The following is a 22,055-nucleotide window of genomic DNA, read 5'->3' as shown; positions in this document are numbered from 1 at the left end:
ATCAGCTTTTTGTTTCATGGATTTTTTGTATTGTTTTCTGCATTTCAATTTCACTTACTTCTGCTCTAACCTTTAGTATATTTAAGGGTGTAGGGTTAAAGGATAAGCTCTACTTACTCTGAGTTATAGTGAAAACCTATGAAGCACAGATTATTAAGTGAAATGATGAACTAGGGTTAGGTGAGATTTGAAGTACAGTATTACTCAGGTGGGCTAGGAGGACAGCTCCCCTGGAAACATCAAATAACTATCTTTAGTAGTGATAAGTAGCAGAAGAACAAGTGTGCCCAGTAGTAGAAAAGTAAGTTGGAAATTATGAGACCTGCAATGAGCAGGTAGTGGACTGCTTTAGGATGAAAAATTAACTTGAAAGGAAGGAATGTTTGCATTACTGAAACCATATGCTTAGAAGACTCATATATTGGAACAATTATGTAAAGATTCTCCAGTTTTTAAACGATAAATATTTTAGCCACAAAATTGAATAGTGAGCATGGAGCTGCTCTTTCCTCTTCCCTATATGAACTTTGTGTATGCATAAAGTTAGCTAGGCAAAAGAATATTTATCATAGTATTAAAGCTGTCACTGCTCCAATTTCGTTCTGTTGATGGGGTAACGTGTGTGTGTGTGTTACATACGTGCACACCTATCAAATCTTTTCTCCACTCCATGTGTGTCCTCTGTCTTCTTTGTAGCCATAGCTATTTCCTTCACCTCTGATTTTCTTCCTTTCTCTACTTAAGAACATACTATTTCTGAGACTTGATTTGGCTGTGCCATCTATGATGTTACTCTGAAAACATTTTTTTTTAATCTTCAAAACAAATTTTTTAAAGCTACAATTACCAAAGAAAACTGTTGGGGTCCACCTGTTTCCTAAACAAAGGAATGAACACACAAGACAACACAAGACAAGACAAACATGGCGGCCGCCTCGAATGGCGCGCTCCGCTTTATTTTATACAGTCGTTTGTGGAATGTTGCCAAGTCACAAGACACATTGTTGTTTTTCTGACCTTTCCCTGACTTTCTGGATTTTCAAGATATTTACATATAAACAGGCCCCCAACGCCCTGCTTCGTTTGCAAGAGCAGGACTTATTGGGAACGCCCTGCTTCGTTTGCTAGAGCAGGACTTGTCGGGAATGCCCTGCTTTGTTTGCGAGAGCAGGACTTATGGGGAACGCCCTGCTTCCTTTGCCAGAGCAGGACTTATCGGGAACACCCTGTTTGTGAGCAGGTAGTCCTCTACAGAAAACTACTGTAGAAGACTCATTAGGTAACTTTCTAATGTAATGTGTTCCTAACCCTGAACAATTTTGCTAAACGTATACAGTGATATACTTTTTCCCATTTCTAGATGCTTATGTGCAGAATAAAAATAAATTGTACCTTTATTTCCCGGTCTGCTTTCAACTTTTCTTTCCTGAGAGAGGATAATTTCCCGTCATCATAGTTCCAATATTTCAATTTATTAGGCTTACAAGAATTGTACTCTCAGTTCTACACTCATTCCTCAGTCTAACCCCTAAGAGACAAGGTACAGAATTTCCGAAGATATTCTGCATTTGGAGTATTTCCATTTGCCTTTATTCACCAAGTGGAATTTAAAAATGAACAATAACCAGAAATACGTTAATAAGAGACTAGTAAAAACATTTCATAAGAACACATTAAATCCAATTAAAACCTTCTACAAAAGCTGGTGTATTTGCTTTTTAATATATTTCATTTAGAAAGTGCCTATCAGGCAAAATGCAGAAACACCATTAATGTATTTAGAATACATCCCTTTTTGTCAGTTTTCTTTTTGTTATTTCTCTTGCCTGATGACTCCACTTATATCATTCAAAAGAAGTCAATCCGGGTGATAGGAGCTCTTTGTTACATTTAATAGCTTACAAGAACAATTTACTCCTACCTGAACAATACTGCCCTTTATCTATAAAGACAGGCTGTGCTGTAGGTTGAAGTCTAGGATGGGTGGTACGTTGGACATGGATCATACCTCTTAATTGGGTCACAAAGTACTGTTGTATGTTTGAGAGATGTGAATTTTAGATTGTTTCCATAAGTAATGCTGGAAATTGTGGAAAGTGTTTTATAAATTCAGAATTTGAGGATCTGATGAATAGAAAATTGTTGAGGATTAGTTCCCCCACTTGAGGGAAAGATTTTCACCACTATTTCTTATCAGCAATTTATTTATATGAAATAAATTTGTTCTGAGCATGTGGTGAATTGTCTGTGGAAAAAAGAAGTCCATTCTGGGGCTATAAATGTTAGAAATGAAAGTCGTTCCTCAATCTTGGAAGTACCTCCACTGGTTAAGAGACTATGGCTCCTTATTACTTGGAAATGCTCTAAACTTTTGGTATTCTTTGCTGAAACTAGAGCTGATTCTACATCCCTAAGAACAATTTGTTTAGAAAAAGAAGAATTATTTTAACCACAGTTTTCATGAAATAATGGTAAATTAAATATAAATGAAAATCCTTAAATATATAATCTGTAAAAAGCAGCTACCATTAAGTATTTGTCAACTTGGTTCAGAAAATGGAAATAAAACAACCAAAGTCAAAGAAATATGAATCAAATGACCTAGTTGAGAGTAAAAGGAAATGTTTATGTTTACATTTTGACTTTAGTCTCTTAGCTGTGCTCCCAGAAAGGTTGATGGCTGAAGGATTATTTTAGAAAGCAAAAGATTGAGGTAGTGTAAGTATTTCTTTAATTTCAGAAACTGACCTTGAACACTTTTTTGGTTGAGTAATGAAAAAGCATAGATTGTTATTCAAATGTCAGCTCACTTAAACGGAAGTGTGTCCATTACTTAAAAGTTAGACTACCTGTCCTATTTAAAAATTCTAATGGAATTTATACTAACTATAGTAGATTGCTGAATTTAGAGGATGCACAAAATTAGGAAAATAGATTAAATAGATCAGTTAAATCCTATATTACAAAATTTACAAATTAATAAGGTAATAAATATAATGTGAACATACTATATGATATACCAAATAATGATAAAAAAAGTTAAGATTAAATAGTAGCCTTTGAATGAATATATTGTATATATTCATTCAAAAATGTCAGTAAAAATTCAAATAAAGTGATGAGCATAAATACAGATTATTAAATGTATAATAATTTATACTGACATATATTCCCAAAAGTCACTGAATTCAGGTGTTAAAGTGCTACTTTGTTTGGTTTTTATTTTTACAAAAGCCACCATGCTAATACCTCTTTGTCATCTGCTTCAGATGGACGACTAATTACTATTATGATGTTTTGGGTTTAAGGGCTGATCTAATTCTACAAATAGAATTCCTGCAGACAACTGAAAATGTCTATTATTAGAACTGGAAAACATTCAAATGAGTGGCCTTAGAGGTGAAAGTCTATCTTACCATTTTCCTCTTTAGTTACTTGGAATTTTTTAAAACATCTTAGCATGTTAGTTGATATAGAATTTTAATGCCAGACAAGACTATACAATATGTTATTTAAATTCCAATTCTTAAGTTACGATTCACTAGGTTTTTTTGAAAAAAAAATTTCAAAATCTTTAATAGACTGGATTTGTCTGCAACTTTACAGTTGGGAGCTCATCCTTAAGCTTGTGATTTTTATTAGGGTATTTTATAACTTGAAGATAATATGAAGCAGTAAAGTTCAGTAACAAAGGACTTAACTACAATAAAATTGTATATACACGATTTAATTCTCCCCTTTTAGGCAAATAAAGGGTAAGTTGGAGACTTAAAAGCCAAGCATGTAGATGCAGGCTCCATTAATTCACGACCAGATCTACCCTGCTCTTCATTGTATCCTCAGCATCTAAAATGGTGCATGGCGTGGCATATACTGTACAGGTTGTTGAGTGTATAAAGGGCAGCTTTGGTATTCTCTGAATTTATCCTTTATAAAATCATAGAGTCTGTGGGCTTCACAAAATGCAGAGGAGACATTTATATTCTCTTCTGAGAAAAACAAAAATGGGACCTTAACAAAGTTATATAGAGTGAAGAATCCCTTTCTGGGAATTCACTTTCACTGGGTCCTATTATTTTTTCTTCTCCCAGTTGCATTTTACCCCATACTTTCTATAAATTGTGTTTATCAAGATTGAAATGAACATATCTGATTTTCATTTGGGAAAAGAAAAGTACTTGGAGCATTGAAATAAACAGTGATTCCAAATGTAAACTACAGGTGTTTGGGAGGATGACGAAGTTGTCATTGTTAATACTACACTTCAAAGAAAACATATTGTTATTAATAAAGTGACTTTTCTAAAGTGCTTTTCTTTTCTTTCTTTCTTTCTTTCTTTCTTTCTTTCTTTCTTTCTTTCTTTCTTTCTTTCTTTCTTTCTTCTTTCTCCCTTCCCTTCCCTTCCCTTCCCTTCCCTTCCCTTCCCTTCCCTTCCCTTCCCTTCTTCCCTTCCCTTCTTCCCTTCTTCCCTTCTTCCCTTCTTCCCTTCTTCCCTTCTTCCCTTCTTCCCTTCTTCCCTTCTTCCCTTCTTCCCTTCTTCCCTTCTTCCCTTCCCTTCTTCCCTTCCCTTCTTCCCTTCCCTTCCCTTCTCCCCTCCCCTCCCTCCCCTCCCCTCCCCTCCCCTCCCCTCCCCTCCCCTCCCCTCCCCTCCCCTCCCCTCCCCTCCCCTCCCCTCCCCTCCCCTCCCCTCCCCTCCCCTCCCCTCCCCTCCCCTCCCCTCCCTCCCTCCCCTCCCCTTCCCTTCCCTTCCCTTCCCTTCCCTTCCCTTCCCCTTTCCTTTCCTTTCCTTTCCTTTTTCTTTTCTTTTCTCCTTCCTTCCTTCCTTCCTTCCTTCCTTCCTTCCTTCCTTCCTTCCTTCCTTCCTTCCTTCCTTCCTTCCTTCCTTCCTTCCTTCCTTCCTTCCGTCCTTCCTTCCTTCCTTCCGTCCTTCCTTCCTTCCGACAGTCTCAGTCTGTCACCCAGGCTGGAGTGCAGTGGAGAGATCTCGACTCACTGCAACCTCCGCCTCCCAGGTTCAAGTCATTCTGTTGCCTTAGCCTCCTGAGTAGCTGGGATTACAGGTGCGTGCACCAGGACATCCGGCTAGTTTTTGCATTTTTAGTAGAGATGAGGTTTCGCCATGTTGGCCAGCTGGTCTCGAAGTCCTGGCCTCAAGCAATCTGCCCGCTTCAGCCTCCCAAATTGCTAGGATTACAGGCATAAGCCACTGCGACTGGCCTAAAGTGCATTATATTGATTCCATTTCTTTTCTGAAACATAGAACTTTTAGAATTTTATAGAGATAAATCATACAAAGTGAAATAACTTTTGGAGTGGAAAAAGTGAATTTTCTGTTTCAGTACTGGAACAAAATGTGGACTATTTTCATACAGACTTTTATGGAATCCATCTGATTTCAGTGAACTCCAGTGACAAATTCTGTACAATTGATGTAATATTGTGTGGCATGGTTTGAACAAGTTTAGACAAATTTATCTGGCATTCTTAAACTTCTTTTTATAGTTTCTATTATTTTGTACTTTATAATATACTTTATAGCTTGTATTACAGTCTTGTATTGTGAAGCTTTAAACCTGCAGCATTTAACATGATAGGCACTACCTGTATGTAGCTATAGAGATTTTGAAATATGATGAGACCAAATTGAGATGTGCTGTGAGTGTAAAATACACACTAAGTTTCAAAGATAATATAGAAAATGTTAAATAACTCATTAATAATTTTTAATGTTGATTATATGTTGAAATTATAATATTTTGGATATATGGGGTTAAACTATTAAAATTAACTGATTAATTGTATTTTTAAAAATGTTAGCTACTAGAAAATTTAAAATTACGTATGTTACTGACATGGTATTTCTTTCTACTTGACAATGTGTTTCCAAATTGTCTTAACTGAATTATATCTAAATCTGGCAATTCTCCTGTGGGTACAAGGTAGGCACTGGCTTTATAGAAGAAACTGACCATGAAGGTCTTAGCCATAAGGCCTTTTCCTACAGCCAGTTGAAAATGCCCATTATTGTACTGGTCATTTCTGGTTGAGTGATTATCTTTTCTTAATTCACCTTCTCTAACAATGAAGCATGGAAGGATAATTAAGAACCCCAAAAAGCATTCTTCTCTCCCTGCTATGCAAAAGATGCAGTGTGCTCACGTAACTCAAAGCTATTCCCCTGTTTCAACCAATAGTAATAAGAGGCATACAGAGTCATTTTGTAAGAAGCTGAAGTATTATAAAATTGGTGAGAAGATGACATGGTTTTTGTTACCTAAAAACCTTGGCTTATGGTCCTATTCAAAGTTGTAACCACTGTGCATGTCCCCTTCTGTCTAAGCATTCATTCTGTTGTGAGTGACTAAATGCTATAGTTTGCTGACTTGAAGTTTTTATATTGTATTTATTGATTTTATTAAGTAAATTTCATCTCTTTAGGCTTGAGTGTGAATAATCTAGGTATGGTAATCATGTGTAGTGATTTTTTATGGGTTTATAGTTTTTCCAAAGAGAGACCAGGAGCTGCAGAAAGCAAACTTGCATCTCTCTCTTGATAGTTTATATGACTTAAAAGTGCATAGCAAGCCTCACATAAATTTTGTGAGCCTGGGAAAATTGGGATTATTATTATTTAGTCAAATTGGTTTTATTGAATTATTTAAGGGTGAAGTAATAGGTGGTGTACTGTTTGAGATAATTTTTTAAAGAGGGAGAAAAGCAAAATGAAACAAATGGTATCTTATTTAGAAGGCTGTGTCCAAATGGATTTAATTACCACAAAATTTATCATAATACGTAGTCAGCAATTATAGAGAAGAATAATGTGAGCTTTTGAGGACTTATATCTGACGGAGAGCATGAAAGATCAGACATAGGATGTGAATGTGATGATTGGCATAAGAAGTGTAGTGCTAGAAATAGAATTATTTAAATGCATGTGTCCGAATGGCATACATAGAATGACTCGGCTCCTCCATATCGTATGTTACATCACCATAGCATTGTAACAATAATAATAAAGCAATATAATAATAGTGTAATTAGAATAATTACAGTGGCCATTTGTACAGTCTCTTAAAATTTAAGGTTCTGAATAGATTACTTGCTTAATACTAGTTGTTTAATTTGTACCACAAGTAGACAGTGGCTATTTTGAATTTTTACTAGTCATCCATTTGATTTTATATTATTATTTAAACAAATCATAATGTCAAATTTGTGAAGGTAGCACTAATTATTCTACTTATGGTATATATTCTAGGATAACACTGGGGCAAGATAATTAGAATTAATGAAGAGCTTTCCATATTTAGTTTGAATTTTTATAGTCTCAGTAAAAAAAAAAAATGTATTTGTTGTTTCTGGATTGACAACTTTATAGTAAAGAGGAAGTTTTAAGGTCCGGAGAAAACTCGTTTTCATAACAAAGAAATCTATCTGCTGGTTTTATTTGGATCGACAACCATGCTCAGCATACACTGCTGACTGCCACTGAAACATGCTTCAACAGAGAAATCTACAAAGTCCCCAAAGTCAGCTTAAATGTTGACTAACTTAGATCAGAATCTTGGAATGGTTTGAGCAACAGAAAATAAGCTGATTTTTTTTTTTGTTTTGTCTTTGATTTGTTTGTAGGTACAAAACAGAATCCAGTGAGTACTTACATTTTCCCATGACATTGTGAATTGCTACTGTTTTAAACAAATTGTAGAGTAGAATTTCAAATAAACATCCCCAGATGAGCTCAGGGTTCTGTTTACCCTGGTACAGAGTGACAGTAATCCTGACATAAGAGAGTTACTGCCATTAGTAAATGCTGTTATGTAGTTCTCTCCATAGTCTGTAATGCACACTGATAATAATAATAAGGACCAGAAATGTGAAGAAATACCATTCAACTTGAAGCTTGGAAGAACACTGAGGTGTTTCAAATGTCTTAGGCAGATATCTTGATTAACAGAAATTTTGGTTGTTGGGCCAGACTTACATGCGACACTATGCATTGGAGACTCAAAATGATGCATCTCCTTTATAGACAAGAATTTGGCATAAGGCAGGTTTGTCTTGACTCCAGCCTGTGGATTTATTACTGTATCTATCTAAAGAACTGCATCTATGAAATTCCATGGATCTGGAGTTTTAGGTTTAGGTTTACAGAATTTTACACTTGCATAGGCAGATGAGTTGTATATTAGTTCAAAGCTGTGCTTGTGGATGTGAATCACATTGTGAAAATGAAACTGTTAAGACTACAGGACAAAATTTGGCCATTGGAGAATTGGAGACAATCAGTAAAATCATATGCAGAAGCAGCATTGCATAGTGATTAAATACATGGACTATGGACCCAGACTGTTCAGCATCTAACCCTAGATTTATCACTTGCTAGCCATGTCGTCTTGGATAATTTGATTAAACTGTGTTTCAGTTCCCTAATCTGTAAAATGGGGATGTTGATAACAATAGTATCTACCTCTAGTGCTATTTTAAGAATTAAAGGGTTTATTTTTTTAAAGTTTTTGGAACAATCTCTGACATGTTGAATGAGCATGTGTAAAATGCTACAAAGATGATACAAAAGGTGTCTGTTAAGTATAAAAATAAAACTGGGAGAAGAAATAACGTCAGTCCTCATCAATGAAATTGCAGGCTATTATTTCCTGTGGTAAGATCTAGAGCAACCTTGCCTGATTAGTTCCACATGGTTAAATATGTAAAGCTCACACATATTATTGTGGCTTCTTTGATAAATTTAATGGGTGCTTCAGATTTATCCAGGGTAAGTCTTAGGATATGTCCAAACAAAATAATGTCCAGTCGCAAGAAAAAGAAAGGTAATCCTCAGTAATTTAGGGGATGTTTGTAACATTTCTTTTCTTCCTTCTTTTCTTCATTCTTCTGTATACAAGACAGTATGCTAGGTAGCTAGAACTTTAATTAGAGCATGGTTAGGAAAAGAAAAGGAGATGGAGCTTTGTTTTTTAAATTATTGGTAGCTTGTACAGATTGTTTGACAAGAGGAACCATCCAGACTGTAATTGTGATAAAAAATACACGATCAAATTTCACATTTTATGTCTTTATTTTGGAATTATGTAGCTAGGTAGTTACACTGTTATGTAAAATTAGGCTAGGAAGTTAAACTTCTACTTAATTTCTTCATGTTGGCAGATTCAGGTGTTTATCGTAGTAAGAAAGAAGGCCCAAGTGTTGAAGAACAATTAGCAGGAGTTTATTGTATTTAACAGAGAAGGCCCAAACAATGCCAAACATTATCAGGCATGTCCCTGGGCCAAATCTTTGTGAGAACTGTTGTGTGAATGGTATGCAGTGTTTACAGAAGGTAATCTACAGCATCAAGTAATATGACAGACATGAAGGCATTAATTATTTGTGACTGTACTAGGCAGTTTGATATTCCTTAATGTCTTTGATGTTTTGATCAATATCTTAACTGTATGAGAGAAAAAAAACATACTTTTTAACAAGGAGGATTTCATTCATTAGATGTTAATGCTTTAAAAAAATACATGAAAGACAGCGATTTTTATTTTATGCTGACTTTTTTTTTATTTTTTGTTGGTACATTGTTATATATATTTATGGGGTACATGATAGGGTATTTTGATATGGGAATGTAGTGCATGGAGAATGGAGTATCCATCCTCTCAATCCTTTGTGTTACAAACAATCTAATTATACTTATCCCTACATTTAAAAGTGTACCTTTTTAAAATGTAAGCTAATTTCTTCACTTATGACATGTTGATTGGTTGCTATATATTTTCTCAGTCTATCTCAGAATAAAATATTTCACTCCTCTTGATGGTTCATTTCTCTTTTCATGGTATATTCACTTATTTTTGTGATATAAGTAAAATTATAGAAACATTTCATTATTTAAACTCATTTTGTAATGTGACAAGGGTAAGGTACAGTTGTAAAACTCCTAAACTACCTTCATTATGTATTACCAAGTCCCATTTTGTCTCTTTTTGTATACATCCATAGAAGACTCTTTTTTCCACCACTGTTTTTGTTTTTCTTGAATTCTGTTCAAACAGACTGTATTAGTCCATTCTGGCATTGCTATAAAGAAATACCAGAGACTGGGTAATTTTTAGAGAAAATAAGTTTAATTGGCTCACGGTTGTGCAGGCCGTACAGGAATCATGGTGCTGACATCTGCTCAGCTTTTGGGGAGGCCTTAGGAAGCTTATAATCATGGCGGAAGGTAAAGAGAGAGCAGGCGCATCACATAGCAAAAGCAGGAGAAAGTGAGAGAGATTGGGGTTGGGAGGGGGAAGTGCCACTTACTTTTAGATGACCAGATCTTGTAAGAACTCACTCATCACTGCACCAAGCCATGAGGGATCTACTCCCATGACCCTAACACTGCCCACTAGGCCCCATCTCCAGCATTGGGGATTACAATTCAACATGAGATTTGGGCAGATATTCTAACAATGTCACAGAATTTGGTGAGAAAATTTTATTTTTCAATGAGGGCTAGACAAAAGGAGTGCCAGTGAGTAAATGAGTTGGGACTCATTATCTGATGATTTTTATTTATCTTGGAAAAACACCTAACTTCTTGATCCTAGCTTCTGTTGTGGCAATTACTTTCCATATTTATCAAGAACTTTTAGCATCGAGGTTTTCAAGTTAGGTTAAATATAAAATTCTTTCAGTAATGATCAGCAGCTTATACTGAAAACCTGGGCATTTCCAAATTTATATTCATTTGAATTTAATAGTTCTGTTTGTTCATTCGCAGAAACTTAAATCATATAATAAGATATTAAAACTTAAATTTGAGTCAAAGCAAATGTGACTTAAAAATATTATTATCCATTCAGTATTATTGGGTTTCCAAAATCATATGAAGTTTGATTTCAAAAAAATTTCCCAACTGCTTATTTTTTTGCTTTGGAATCTCCACATCGAGACTATTTTGGAAAAATTTTTAAGTGAAGATGGAGTTGCAAATTTAGGTTAAATGTTGAATTTCTATTCTTTCCAAAGCCTACCATCTTGTAGCATTGCACATAAATGAGCCTGCATTTAGTAGAGTGTTAATGCGTATATTCTACTCATAGAAAGCTGGGTACAAATGTCAAGGGGAGAATGTGCATTCACTTGTAAGGCAGTCCGCCTCCCCTTTTTACAAATAAATGGCAGTTAGCATGTACAAAATAGCATTAAGTAGGTTATGCCTATGATTTAGCAAGGGATTAGTGATCCAAATAAGTGAAATCTGTTTCCCCTAAACTTGTGGCATTTGTGAATATCTTTATTTCATAATAATTTGTAGAAGAACTGACTGATTTCTAACTGAATTTGATGTACTAGTAAATATATCCCACGATATTTTAGTACAAATATCTTCTGCAATTTCTCCGAGGGAGATCTATAATTCATTAATTAACACTTAATTAGTTTATAATGTATTATGAAATATGAGCAGTTCGTTTAATAATAGACCTCCCCAGGACTATACTGTAAATCTGGAAATCTCTATTAAAAATTTGAAGTTATAAAGAAACTTTGATCAACTACCATTTTAATTCAAGGGCATAACTGAGACTCTTCAATAGTGTTCCACATTTGTTTTCATCTTGTTCAAGATTAAACTCCTGTGGCAAAAGTGGAACTGAAACCAGGCACATTTTTTTCTACCTAAGGTGGTGATATATATCAAACACAGGTATGAATAGAACTAACATAGTCTTCTTCTTTAGCCTGTTGAGGTGATGGACTGTGCTAATTGGTTTTCACAAGTTGAATGAGATTTGTATAACTGGAATAAATTCCACTTGGTTATGTTGTGTAATTATTTTATATATTGTTTCATTTACTTTGACGATATTTTGTTGACAGATTTGGACTGTGGTTTTTTTCTTGCGATGTCTTTAGTTTTGGTATCCGGTTAATGCTAGTCTCGTAGTGTGAGTTAGGAAATATTTTCTTTGATTCTACCTTTAAGAAAATATTATAGAGAATTGGTACAATTTCTTTCTTAAATGTTTGGTAGAATTAACCAGTGTACAAATCTGGGCGTCATGCTTTTTATTTTGGAAGGTTATTGTTTATTGATTAATTTTTAAAAATGGATATAGGCCTTTTCAAAGTGTCTACTTCTATGAAATTTGGTAGATGTGTCTTTCAAGGAACTGGTCCATTTCATTTAAATTATCAAATTGTGAGCATAGTGTTGTTCATAATATTCATATATATTCATGTATTATCCTTATATTGTCCATGCGATCTGTAGTGCTGTCCCCTCTATTATTTCTGACATTAGTGATTGGTGTCTTCTCTCTTTTATTCTTAGATATCCTGGCTAGAGGCTTATTGATTTTATTACTGTATTCTAGAACCAGCTTTTCCATCCCTTGTTTTTCTCTATTGACTTGTTTTCAACTTCCTTGATTTCCACACTAATTTTTTTTTTATTGATACAACATATTTTACATATTTATTGGATACATATTGTTACATGCATAGAAGTTGTAATGATCAAGTTGGGCTATTTAGGGTATCCACTACATTGATATTTATTATTTCTATGTGTCAGGTACATTTCAGGATCTCTCTTCCAGCTACTTAGAAATAGGCAATACATTGTTGCTAACTACGGTCACCCTACTTTTTATTAAAACTTACACATTCTATCTAACTGTGTGCTTGTTCCCATTGACCAATCTCTATCAATTCCTCCTGCCCACGTACTCAACCTTCCTAGCCTCAGGTATTTTTTACCATTCTATTCTCTACTTTCATGAGATCTACTTTTTAACTTCCCACACTATGAGGAAAAATATGAGATATATAATTTTTTGTGTCTGGCTTATTTTACTTAACATAATGACCTCCGATTCTTTCTCTGTTGCTACTAATGACATGATTTCATTTTCGATGGCCAATAATATTCCATTGTGTATATATGCCATACTTTCTTTATCCATGCATTTATTGATAGACAGTTAGGTCAATTCCATATCTTTACTATTTTGAGTAGTGCTGCAATTAACCTGTGAATGCAGATATTGCTTTGCTACAGCAGTTTCTTTTCTTTTGGATAAATAACTAGTTGTGGGATTACTGGTATTTTTATTTTTATTTTTTGAAGCTTTGATATATTCAATTTTATTTTTATTTTGTGGTTTTTTTCTTTTTACTTTTATTTTAGGTTCAAGGGTAAATGTGCAGATTTGTTATATATGTAAACTCATGTCCTGGGGGTTTATTGTACAGATTATTTCATCACCCAGGTACAAAGCCTAGTACCCAATAGTTTTTTTTTTTTTTTTTTTTTTTTTTTTTTTTTTTTTTTTTTTTTTGAGTCTCTCCCTCCTCCTACCCTGTACCCTCCAAAAGGCTCCAGGGTGTGTTGTTCCCCTCTTTGTGTCCACAAGTTCTTATCATTTAGCTCCCACTTACAAGTGAGAACATGATGTGGCATTTGGTTTTCTGTTCCTGCATTAGTTTGCTTGGGATAATGGCCTCCAGCTCCATCCATGTTTCTGCAAAGGACATGATCTCGTTTTTTTTTTTTTTTTTTTTTTTTTTTTTTTTTTTTTTTTTTTGAGACAGAGTTTCACTCTTGTTGCCCAGGCTGGAGTGCAATGGCGTGATCTTGCCTCACTGCAACCTCCGCCTCCGGGTTCAACTGATTCTCCTGCCTCAGCCTCCCAAGGAGCTGGGATTACAGGCCCCCGCCATCACGCCCAGCTAATTTTTTTTTTTTTTTTTTGTATTTTTGGTAGAGATGGGGTTTTAGTAGAGATGGGATTTTGCCGTGTTGGCCGACCTCAGGTGATCCGCCCGCCTCGGCCTCCCAAAGTGCTGGATCCGCCCACCTGGGCCTCCCAATGTGCTGGAATTACAGATGTGAGATACCTCACTTGGCCCGATCTCATTGTTTTTTATGGTTGAATAGTATTCTACGGTGTGTAGGTGCCACATTTTCTTTAACCTGTCTATCAGTGATGGACATTTAGGTTGATTCCATGTATTTGCTATTGTGAATAGTGTTGCAATGAACATAGACATGCATGTGTCTTTATGATACAACTATTTATCTTCCTTTGGGTATATACCCAGTAATGGAATTGCTGGATCAAATTGTATTTCTGTCTCTAGGTTTTTGAGGAATTCCCACACTGTCTTCCACAATGATTGAACCAATCTACACTCCCACCAATAGTGCATAAGCTTTCTTTTTTGTCTGCAACCTTGCCAGCACCTGTTATTTTTTGACTTTTTAGTAATAGCCATTCTGACTGTGTGAGATGGTGTCTCATTGTGGTTTTGATTTGCATTTTTTTAATTTTTAGTTTGTTTTAGAAGTTTCCATAATGTTTTCCATGGTGGCTGTACAAATTTACATTCCCACCAACAGTGAATAAAAATATACTTCTCTTCACATCCTTGCCAGCATCTGTTATTTTTTGACTTTTTAATAATGGCTATTCTAACCAGGGTAAGATGATATCTCATTGTGGTTTTGAATTGGACTTCCCTGATGATTAATGATGTTGGACATTTTTTCATATACCCATTGGCCATTTGTATATCTTCTTTTGAGAAATGTCTATTCATGTTCTTTGTCCACTTTTTAATGAAATCTTTATTATTACTTTTTACTATTGAGTTGTTTGAGTTCCTTGTGTATTCTAGATTTCAGTCCCTTGTTGAATGAATAGTTTGCAAATATTTTCTCCTATTCAATAGGGTATTTCTCCATTGTGTTGGTTGTTTCCTTGGCTGTGAATAAGTTTTTTAGTTTAAGATCATCCCATTTGTCTATTTTTGTTTTTATTGTCTGTGCTTTTGAGGTTTTAACCATAAAATATTTGCCTACATCAGGATTCTGAAGTGTTTCCTCCATGTTTTCTAGTAGCTTTATAGCTTTTGGTCTCACATTTGAGTCTTTAATCTAGCTTGAGTTGATTTTTGTATACCATGTGAGATAAGGGCTCGGTTTCGTTCTTCTGTATGTGGATATCCAATATTCCACTCTAATTTTTCTTTTCTTCTACTCACTTTGGATTTAATTTGCTTTTCCTTTTTTTAGTTTCCTAAGGTAGAAGATTAGACTATTAATTTTATATTTTTCTTCATTTCTAATTTATGCCTTCAATGCTGTAAATTTCCTTCTAAGCACAGTTTTTTCTGCATCCCATACATTTTGAATAGTGGTATTTTTATTTTTATTTAGTACAAAATATTTTTAAATTTCCATGGAAACTTCTTCTTTGACCCTTGTGCTATTTAGAAGTATGTTTAATCTCCAAGTATTTTGGGGATTTCTAGCAATCTTTCTGTTACTGATTTCTGTTTAATTCCATTGTGGTCTGAGAACAGACCTTGTATAATTTCCATTCTTTTAAAATTGTTCAAGTGTTTTTTATGGCCCAAAATGTGGTCTATCTTAGGGAATGTTCCCAGTGAACTTGAGAAGAATGTGTAATTTGCTGTTGCTGGATTAAGTAATCTACAGAAGTAGATTATATCCAGTTGATTGATGGTTTCATTGAATTCAACTGTGCCCTTACTGACTTTCTGCCTGCTAAATCTGTCCATATCTGATAGATGGGTGTTAAAGTCTCCTGCTCTAATAGTTGATTCACCTATTTATTCTTGAACTTCTGTCAGTTTTGCCTCACATTTTGATGCTCTGTGGCATATATTTTAAGGTTGTCTGTGTCTTTTTGGAAAATTGACTCCTCTCTTATTTTGTAATGGCCCTCTTTATTTCTGATAAATTTCCTTACACTAAAGTCTCCCTGGAATAAAATTAATATGGCAACTCAAGCTTTCTTTTGATTTGTGCTACCATGGTGTAACTTATCCATCCCTTTACTTTTAATTTGTATGCATATTTATATTTAAAATGGAATTTGTTGGCAAGGTATAGTTGGACCTTGTATTTTGATCCATTCTGACAATTTCTCTCCTTTAATTGATGTATCTAGACCACTGAAATTGGATACACATCTACCATATTTGTTACTATTTTTAATTCATTGCCTTTGTTCTTTGTTCTTATTTTTGCCTTCCCTCCTTTTTCTGCTTTGTGTGCATTTGTGTGTGTTTCTTTTATTTTGGTGCAGCTATTCTTTTTTAGAGTTTTCTGTAAAAATCAATGCAGGATATTTAACTTACATATTGCCTCATGATTTATCATTTATTTCTGGCAAGAACATTAAAAATCTTCTCTTCCAGCTATTTTGAAATTTGTAATACAATATTGCTAATTGTAGTCTCCTTATGTAATTACTCCCCTGCGCAATAGAACCCTGTGTAATTACTCCCCTGTGCAATAGAACACCAAAGATTATCCCTCTTATGTAACTGTAATGTTGTAATGTTGTACCTATTGATCAACCTCTCCCTCACATCATTTCCTAGATGATGGGAACCACTATTCTACTCTCTGCTTCTATGAGACCAACTTCTTTACTTTTTATTTTATATGAGTAAATAGTAGTTGTATATATTTATAGGGTGCATGAGATATTCTGATACAGGCATATAGTGTATAGTAATCACATCAGGGTAAAATGGGGAATCCTTCCCCTCAATAATTTATCATTTATTTGTGTTACAAGCATTCTGATTATACTATTTTAGTTATTTAAAAATGTACAGTAGATTACTGTTGACTCTAATTACATTGTGGTGCTATCAAATATTAGATCTTATTCGTTCTATCTAACTATATTGTTATATTCATTAAACATCTCCACTTTTCTCCCTCCTCCTTAGTGCCCTTCCCAGCTTCTGGTAACCATCATTCCCCTCTCTATCTACATTGGTTCAACGGTTTTGATTTTTAGGTGCCACAAATGAGTGAGAATAGGTGAAGATTGTCTTTCTATGTCTGGTTTAACTTAACATAATGCCCTCCAGGTTCATCCATGTTGTTGCAAATGACAAGATTTTGTTCTTTTTTTATGACTGAAAAGTATTCCATAGTGTGTGTGTGTGTGTTGGTGTATGTGTGTGTGTGTATACACCACATTTTCTTTATCCATTAATCTGTTCATGAACACAAGTTGATTCCATATCTTGGCTATTGTGAATTTTGCTGTAATAAACATGGGAATGCAGATACCTCTTTGATATACTGATTTTATTTCCTTTGGATATACACCTAGTAGTGAGATTGCTGGATCATATGATAATTTCATTTTTAATTATTTGAGGAAACTCCATATTATTTTTCATAATGACTGTATTAATTTTCATTTCCACCAACAGTGCATGAGTTCCTCTTTTTTCACATCTACACCAGCATTTGCTACTCCTCATTTAAAAATTATATATATATAATACATTATGTATATATGTATTTTACATTATATATATATTTTATTTATTTATTTATTAGTGACAGGGTCTTGCTATGTTGTTCAGGCTAGAGTTCAGTGGTGTGATCAAACTCCAGGGCTCAAGTGATTATCCTGCCTCGGCCTCTTGAGTAACTGGTATTACAGGCATATGCCACCATGCCCAGTTATGTTTTTTAAATTTTTTTGTGGAGATGGGAATTTGCTATGTCACACAGGATGGTCTCAAACTTTTGGCCTTAAGGGATCCTTCTGCTTCAGCTTCCCAAAGTCCTGGGATTACAGGCATGAGTCACTGCATCCAGCCTTATTTTTTGTCTTTTTGATAATGGCCACTCTAATTTGGGTGAGGTGATAGCTCATTGTGGCTTTGATTTCCATTTCCATTATGGTGAATGATGCAGAACTTTTTTTTTTTTTTTCCCTGCCTGTTGGCTATTCTTGTGTCTTCTTTTGAGAAATGTCTTTTCAGGTCTTTTGTGCATTTTTAAGTCATATTTGTGTGTGTGTGTGTGTGTGTGTATGTTTTGTTTTGTTTTTTTTTTTTCTGCTATTGTCTTTTTTGAGTTTCTTATACAATCTGGGTATTAACCTCTTGTCAGATGCATAGTTTGCAAATATTTTATCTCTCATTTTGTAGGTTGTCTTTTTATTGTGGTTGTTTCTTTTGCTGTGCAGAAACTTTTAAGTTTGTTGAAATCCCATTTATTTCTTTTTGCTTTTGTAGCTTATTCTTTTGGGGTTTTATCCAAAAAATTTTGCCCAGATCGATGTCACGAAGCATCTCCCCTATGTTTTCCTCTGGGAGATTTTTCATTTCAGGTTTTATATTTATGTCTTTCATCCATTTTCAGTTGATTATTTTCTATATGCCGAGAGATAAGACACTTCTAGCTTCATTTCTCTGCAAGTGGATCTCCAGCTTTCTCAGCAGTATTTGTGGAAGAGATGGTCATTTCTCCATCGTGTGTCCTTGCCACCTTTGTGAAGAATCAGTAGGTTGTAAACACATGGATTTATGTCTGGGCATGCATGGATTTATTTTTGGGCTCTCTTTTTTGTCCCATTGGTCTATGCATCTGTTTTTATGCCAGTACCATGCTGTTTTGGTTACTATAACATTGTAATATATTTGGAAGTCAGATAGTGTGATGACTCCAGCTTTTTTCTTTTTGCTCAAGCTTGCTTTGGCTATTTGGGGTCTTTCGTAGTTCCATACAATTTTTAGAATTTTTTTCTATTTCCATAAGAAATGTCATTGGTATTTTGACAGAGATTGCATTGAATCTATAATATTGACATTTTTACAATATTAATTAGTTCAATTCATAATCACAGAGTGCTCTTCCATTTATTTGTTCCTTCTTCAATATCTTTCATCAATTTTTTATCGTTTTCGGTGTAGAAATCTTTGTACCCATTGATTAAATTTTTTCTTAAATATTTTACTTTTTGTACCTATTGATATTTCACTGTGTATAGAAATACTACAGTTTATGTACTTTAATTTTGTATTCTGCAACTTTGCTGAAATCATTTATTAGTTTGAGTAGTTTTTCAGTGAAGTCTCTTGGGTTTCCTGCATAAAAGATTATACTTTCTGTAAACATGGACAGTTTAACTTCTACTTATCCAATTTGAATGAATTTATTTTTTTTTTTCTGGTCTAGTTTCCCTGCTTAGAGATAGTACTGTATTGAAAAAGAAGTGATGAAAGTGGGGATCCTTGTCTTTTTCCAGGTCTTATAGGGAAAGCCTTCAACTTTTTGCCATTGAGTATGATGTTAACTACAGGTTTGTCACATATGGTCTTTATTATCTTCAGGTGTGTTCCTTGTAATCCTAGTGTGTTTGGAGTTATTCTGAATTTTTTCAAATGTTTTTTCTGCACCAACTGAAATTATCATATGGTCTTTGTCCTACATTGTGTTAATGAGATTTATCATGTTTATCAATTTGCATATATTGAAACATACTTGCATGCCTAGGATGAATCCAACTTAATTGTAGTGACTAATACTTTGAATGTGCTGTTAAATTCACTTTGCTAGTATTTTGTTGGGGAATTTTGCATTTATGCATATTAGGCATATTTGCCTGTAGTTTTGTAGGCACACACCACCATAACTGGCAAATAAATTGTTTTTTTGTAGAGACAGGGTCTTGCTATGTGGCCCAGGCTGATCTCAAAACTCCTGGTCTCAAGCACTCCTCCTGCCTTGGCCTCCCAATAGGCTAGGACTACAGGCTTGAGCCATCATGTGTGGCCAGTTCTTCCTTATATGTTTAGTAGAATTCAACAGTTAAGTCGTGAGGTCCTGGGCTTTTCTCTGATTGTAAACATTTTATTACTGATTCAATCTCAAACTTATTATTGGTTTGTTGAAATTTTCTGTTTCTTTATGATTCAACCTTGGTAGGTTGTATGAGTACAGGAATTTATCCAATTTGTTGGTGTATAATTGTTCACAATAGCTCTTTTATACTTCTGTGCTATTAGTTGTAATATTTCCTTTTTCATCTCTGGTTTTGTTTATTTGAGTTTTCTCTCTTTTTCCCTTAGTGTGGATAATGGTTTGTTGATTTTGTTTACCTTTTCATAATACCAGCTCTGCATTTTGTTGATCTTTTGTGTTCTTTTATTTTTTATTTCATTTATTTCTTCTATGATTTTTTATTCTATTAATTTTGGGTTTAATTCATTCTTGCTTTTATAGTTTTTTGAGGTGCAAAGATACATTGCTTATTTGAGATATTTCTGCTTTTTGAAGCAATGATTTATTACTATAAACTTTACTCTTAGAATTGCTTTTGATGTACCCCAAAGGATTTGGTATGCTGTGTTTCAAATTTCACTTTTCTCAAGAAATTTTTAAAATTTCATCAAATTTGTTAATTAAACTTTTGGTTTTTAATGAGCATTTTAACAAATTTTCATGTATTTGTAGAAGTTTCAAAGTTTCTTCTATCACTGATTTCTAGTGTTATATCATTGTGGTAAGAAACAATTTGATATAATTTCAATTCCTTAAATAGGTTAAGACTTGATTTGTGGCTTGGTATATGATCTACCCTAGGGAATGTTCCATACGCAGTTGAGAAGGTTGTGTATTCTGCAGCTGTTTATTGTATAAATTTCACTTAGGTCCATTTGGATTTGAATGCTGATTAAATACAATGTTTCTTTGTTGGTTTTCTGTGTGGGTGATCAGTCAGTTTCTGTAAGTGAGACGTTGATGTCCCCTACTAGAATTGTATTGCAGTCAATTTCTCCCTTAAGAACTATGAATATTTGTTTTATATATTTATGTGCCCCAATGTTGGGTGTGTATATATTTATGATTATTATATTCTCTTGCTGAATTAATCCCTTTATCATTATGTAATTACTTTTTTTGTCTCGGTATGGTTTTCATTTTAAAGTCTAAGTTACCTGCTATAAGTATAGCTCCTCCTCTCTTTTGGTTTCTGTTTGCGTGGGATGTCTTTTTTTATTCCTTCACTTTCAGGCTTTGTTTGTCCTTACCTATTAAGTCAGTTTCTTATAAGAAACATATAATCGAGTCTTGTTTCATTATTTATTCAGCCACTCTATATCTTTTAAGTGATAATTTAATCCATTTATGTTCAAGGACATTATTGAAAGGTAAGGACATATTACTGCTATTTTAAAAATTGTTTTCTAGTTTTCTTAGAGATAATTTCTTCCTTTCTTCATCTCTTATTGTCTTCCTTTGTAGTTAAGTGATTTTCTCTAGTAGTATATTTTGATTTATTGCTTTTTATTTTAGCATATGTATTACAAGATTTTGCTTCGTTGTTACCACAAGGCTTATAAAAAACATCTTATAGGTATACCAGGGCATTTTAAGCTGGGAATAATTTTACTTTGATCACATTAATAAAAAGTTTCTGTATTTTAACTCTACTACTTCGCCCAGCTTGAATCTTTGACATCATAATTTATATCTGTTTATATTGCATATAACTTAACAAATTATTGTGATTATTATTTTTAACAGTTTTGTCTTTTTACTTTCATACTTATGATATGTGCTTCACTCACCATTGTTTCCGTGTTAGAGTATTCTTAACTTGTCTATGTATGTTCTTTTACCAGTGAATTTTATACTTTCAAATGATTTCAGGTTACTCATTAATGTATTTTTCTTTCAGTTTGAAGAACTTCCTTTAGTATCTGCCTTTTTTTATGCTTATACATTTTTTATGCTTATACATGATTTTTAAAAAATTATTATTATACTTTAAGTTCTAGGGTACATGTGCATAATGTGCAGGTTTGTTACATATGTATACTTGTACCATGTTGGTGTGCTGCACCCATCAACTCGTCCGCACCCATCAACTCGTCATTTACATCAGGTATAACTCCCAATGCAATCCCTCCCTCCTCCCCACTCCCCATGATAGGCCCCAGTGTGTGATGTTCCCCTTCCTGAGTCCAGGTGATCTCATTGTTCAGTTTCCACCTATGAGTGAGAACATGTGGTGTTTGATTTTCTGTTCTTGCGATACTTTGCTGAGAATGATGGTTTCCAGCTGTATCCATGTCCCTACAAAGGACACAAACTCATCCTTTTTTATGGCTGCATAGTATTCCGTGGTGTATATGTGCCACATTTTCTTAATCCAGTCTGTCACTGATGGACATTTGGGTTGATTCCAAGTCTCTGCTAA

The 22,055-nt window shown here is 34.2% G+C and overlaps 1 protein-coding gene across 6 annotated transcripts in view; it reads left to right on the top strand.

The window, feature by feature from the left end:
- Positions 1 to 22,055, top strand: part of DACH2 (dachshund family transcription factor 2) — a 676,255-nt gene that overhangs the window by 276,297 nt on the left and 377,903 nt on the right. The gene's annotated exons all lie outside the window — the stretch shown is intronic.

This window comes from Chlorocebus sabaeus, chromosome X (genome assembly GCF_047675955.1).
Source record: "Chlorocebus sabaeus isolate Y175 chromosome X, mChlSab1.0.hap1, whole genome shotgun sequence".
Lineage (NCBI taxonomy): Eukaryota > Metazoa > Chordata > Mammalia > Primates > Cercopithecidae > Chlorocebus > Chlorocebus sabaeus.
The sequence above is the reverse complement of the archived record's forward strand: the minus strand, read 5'-3'. Positions and strand labels throughout refer to the sequence as shown.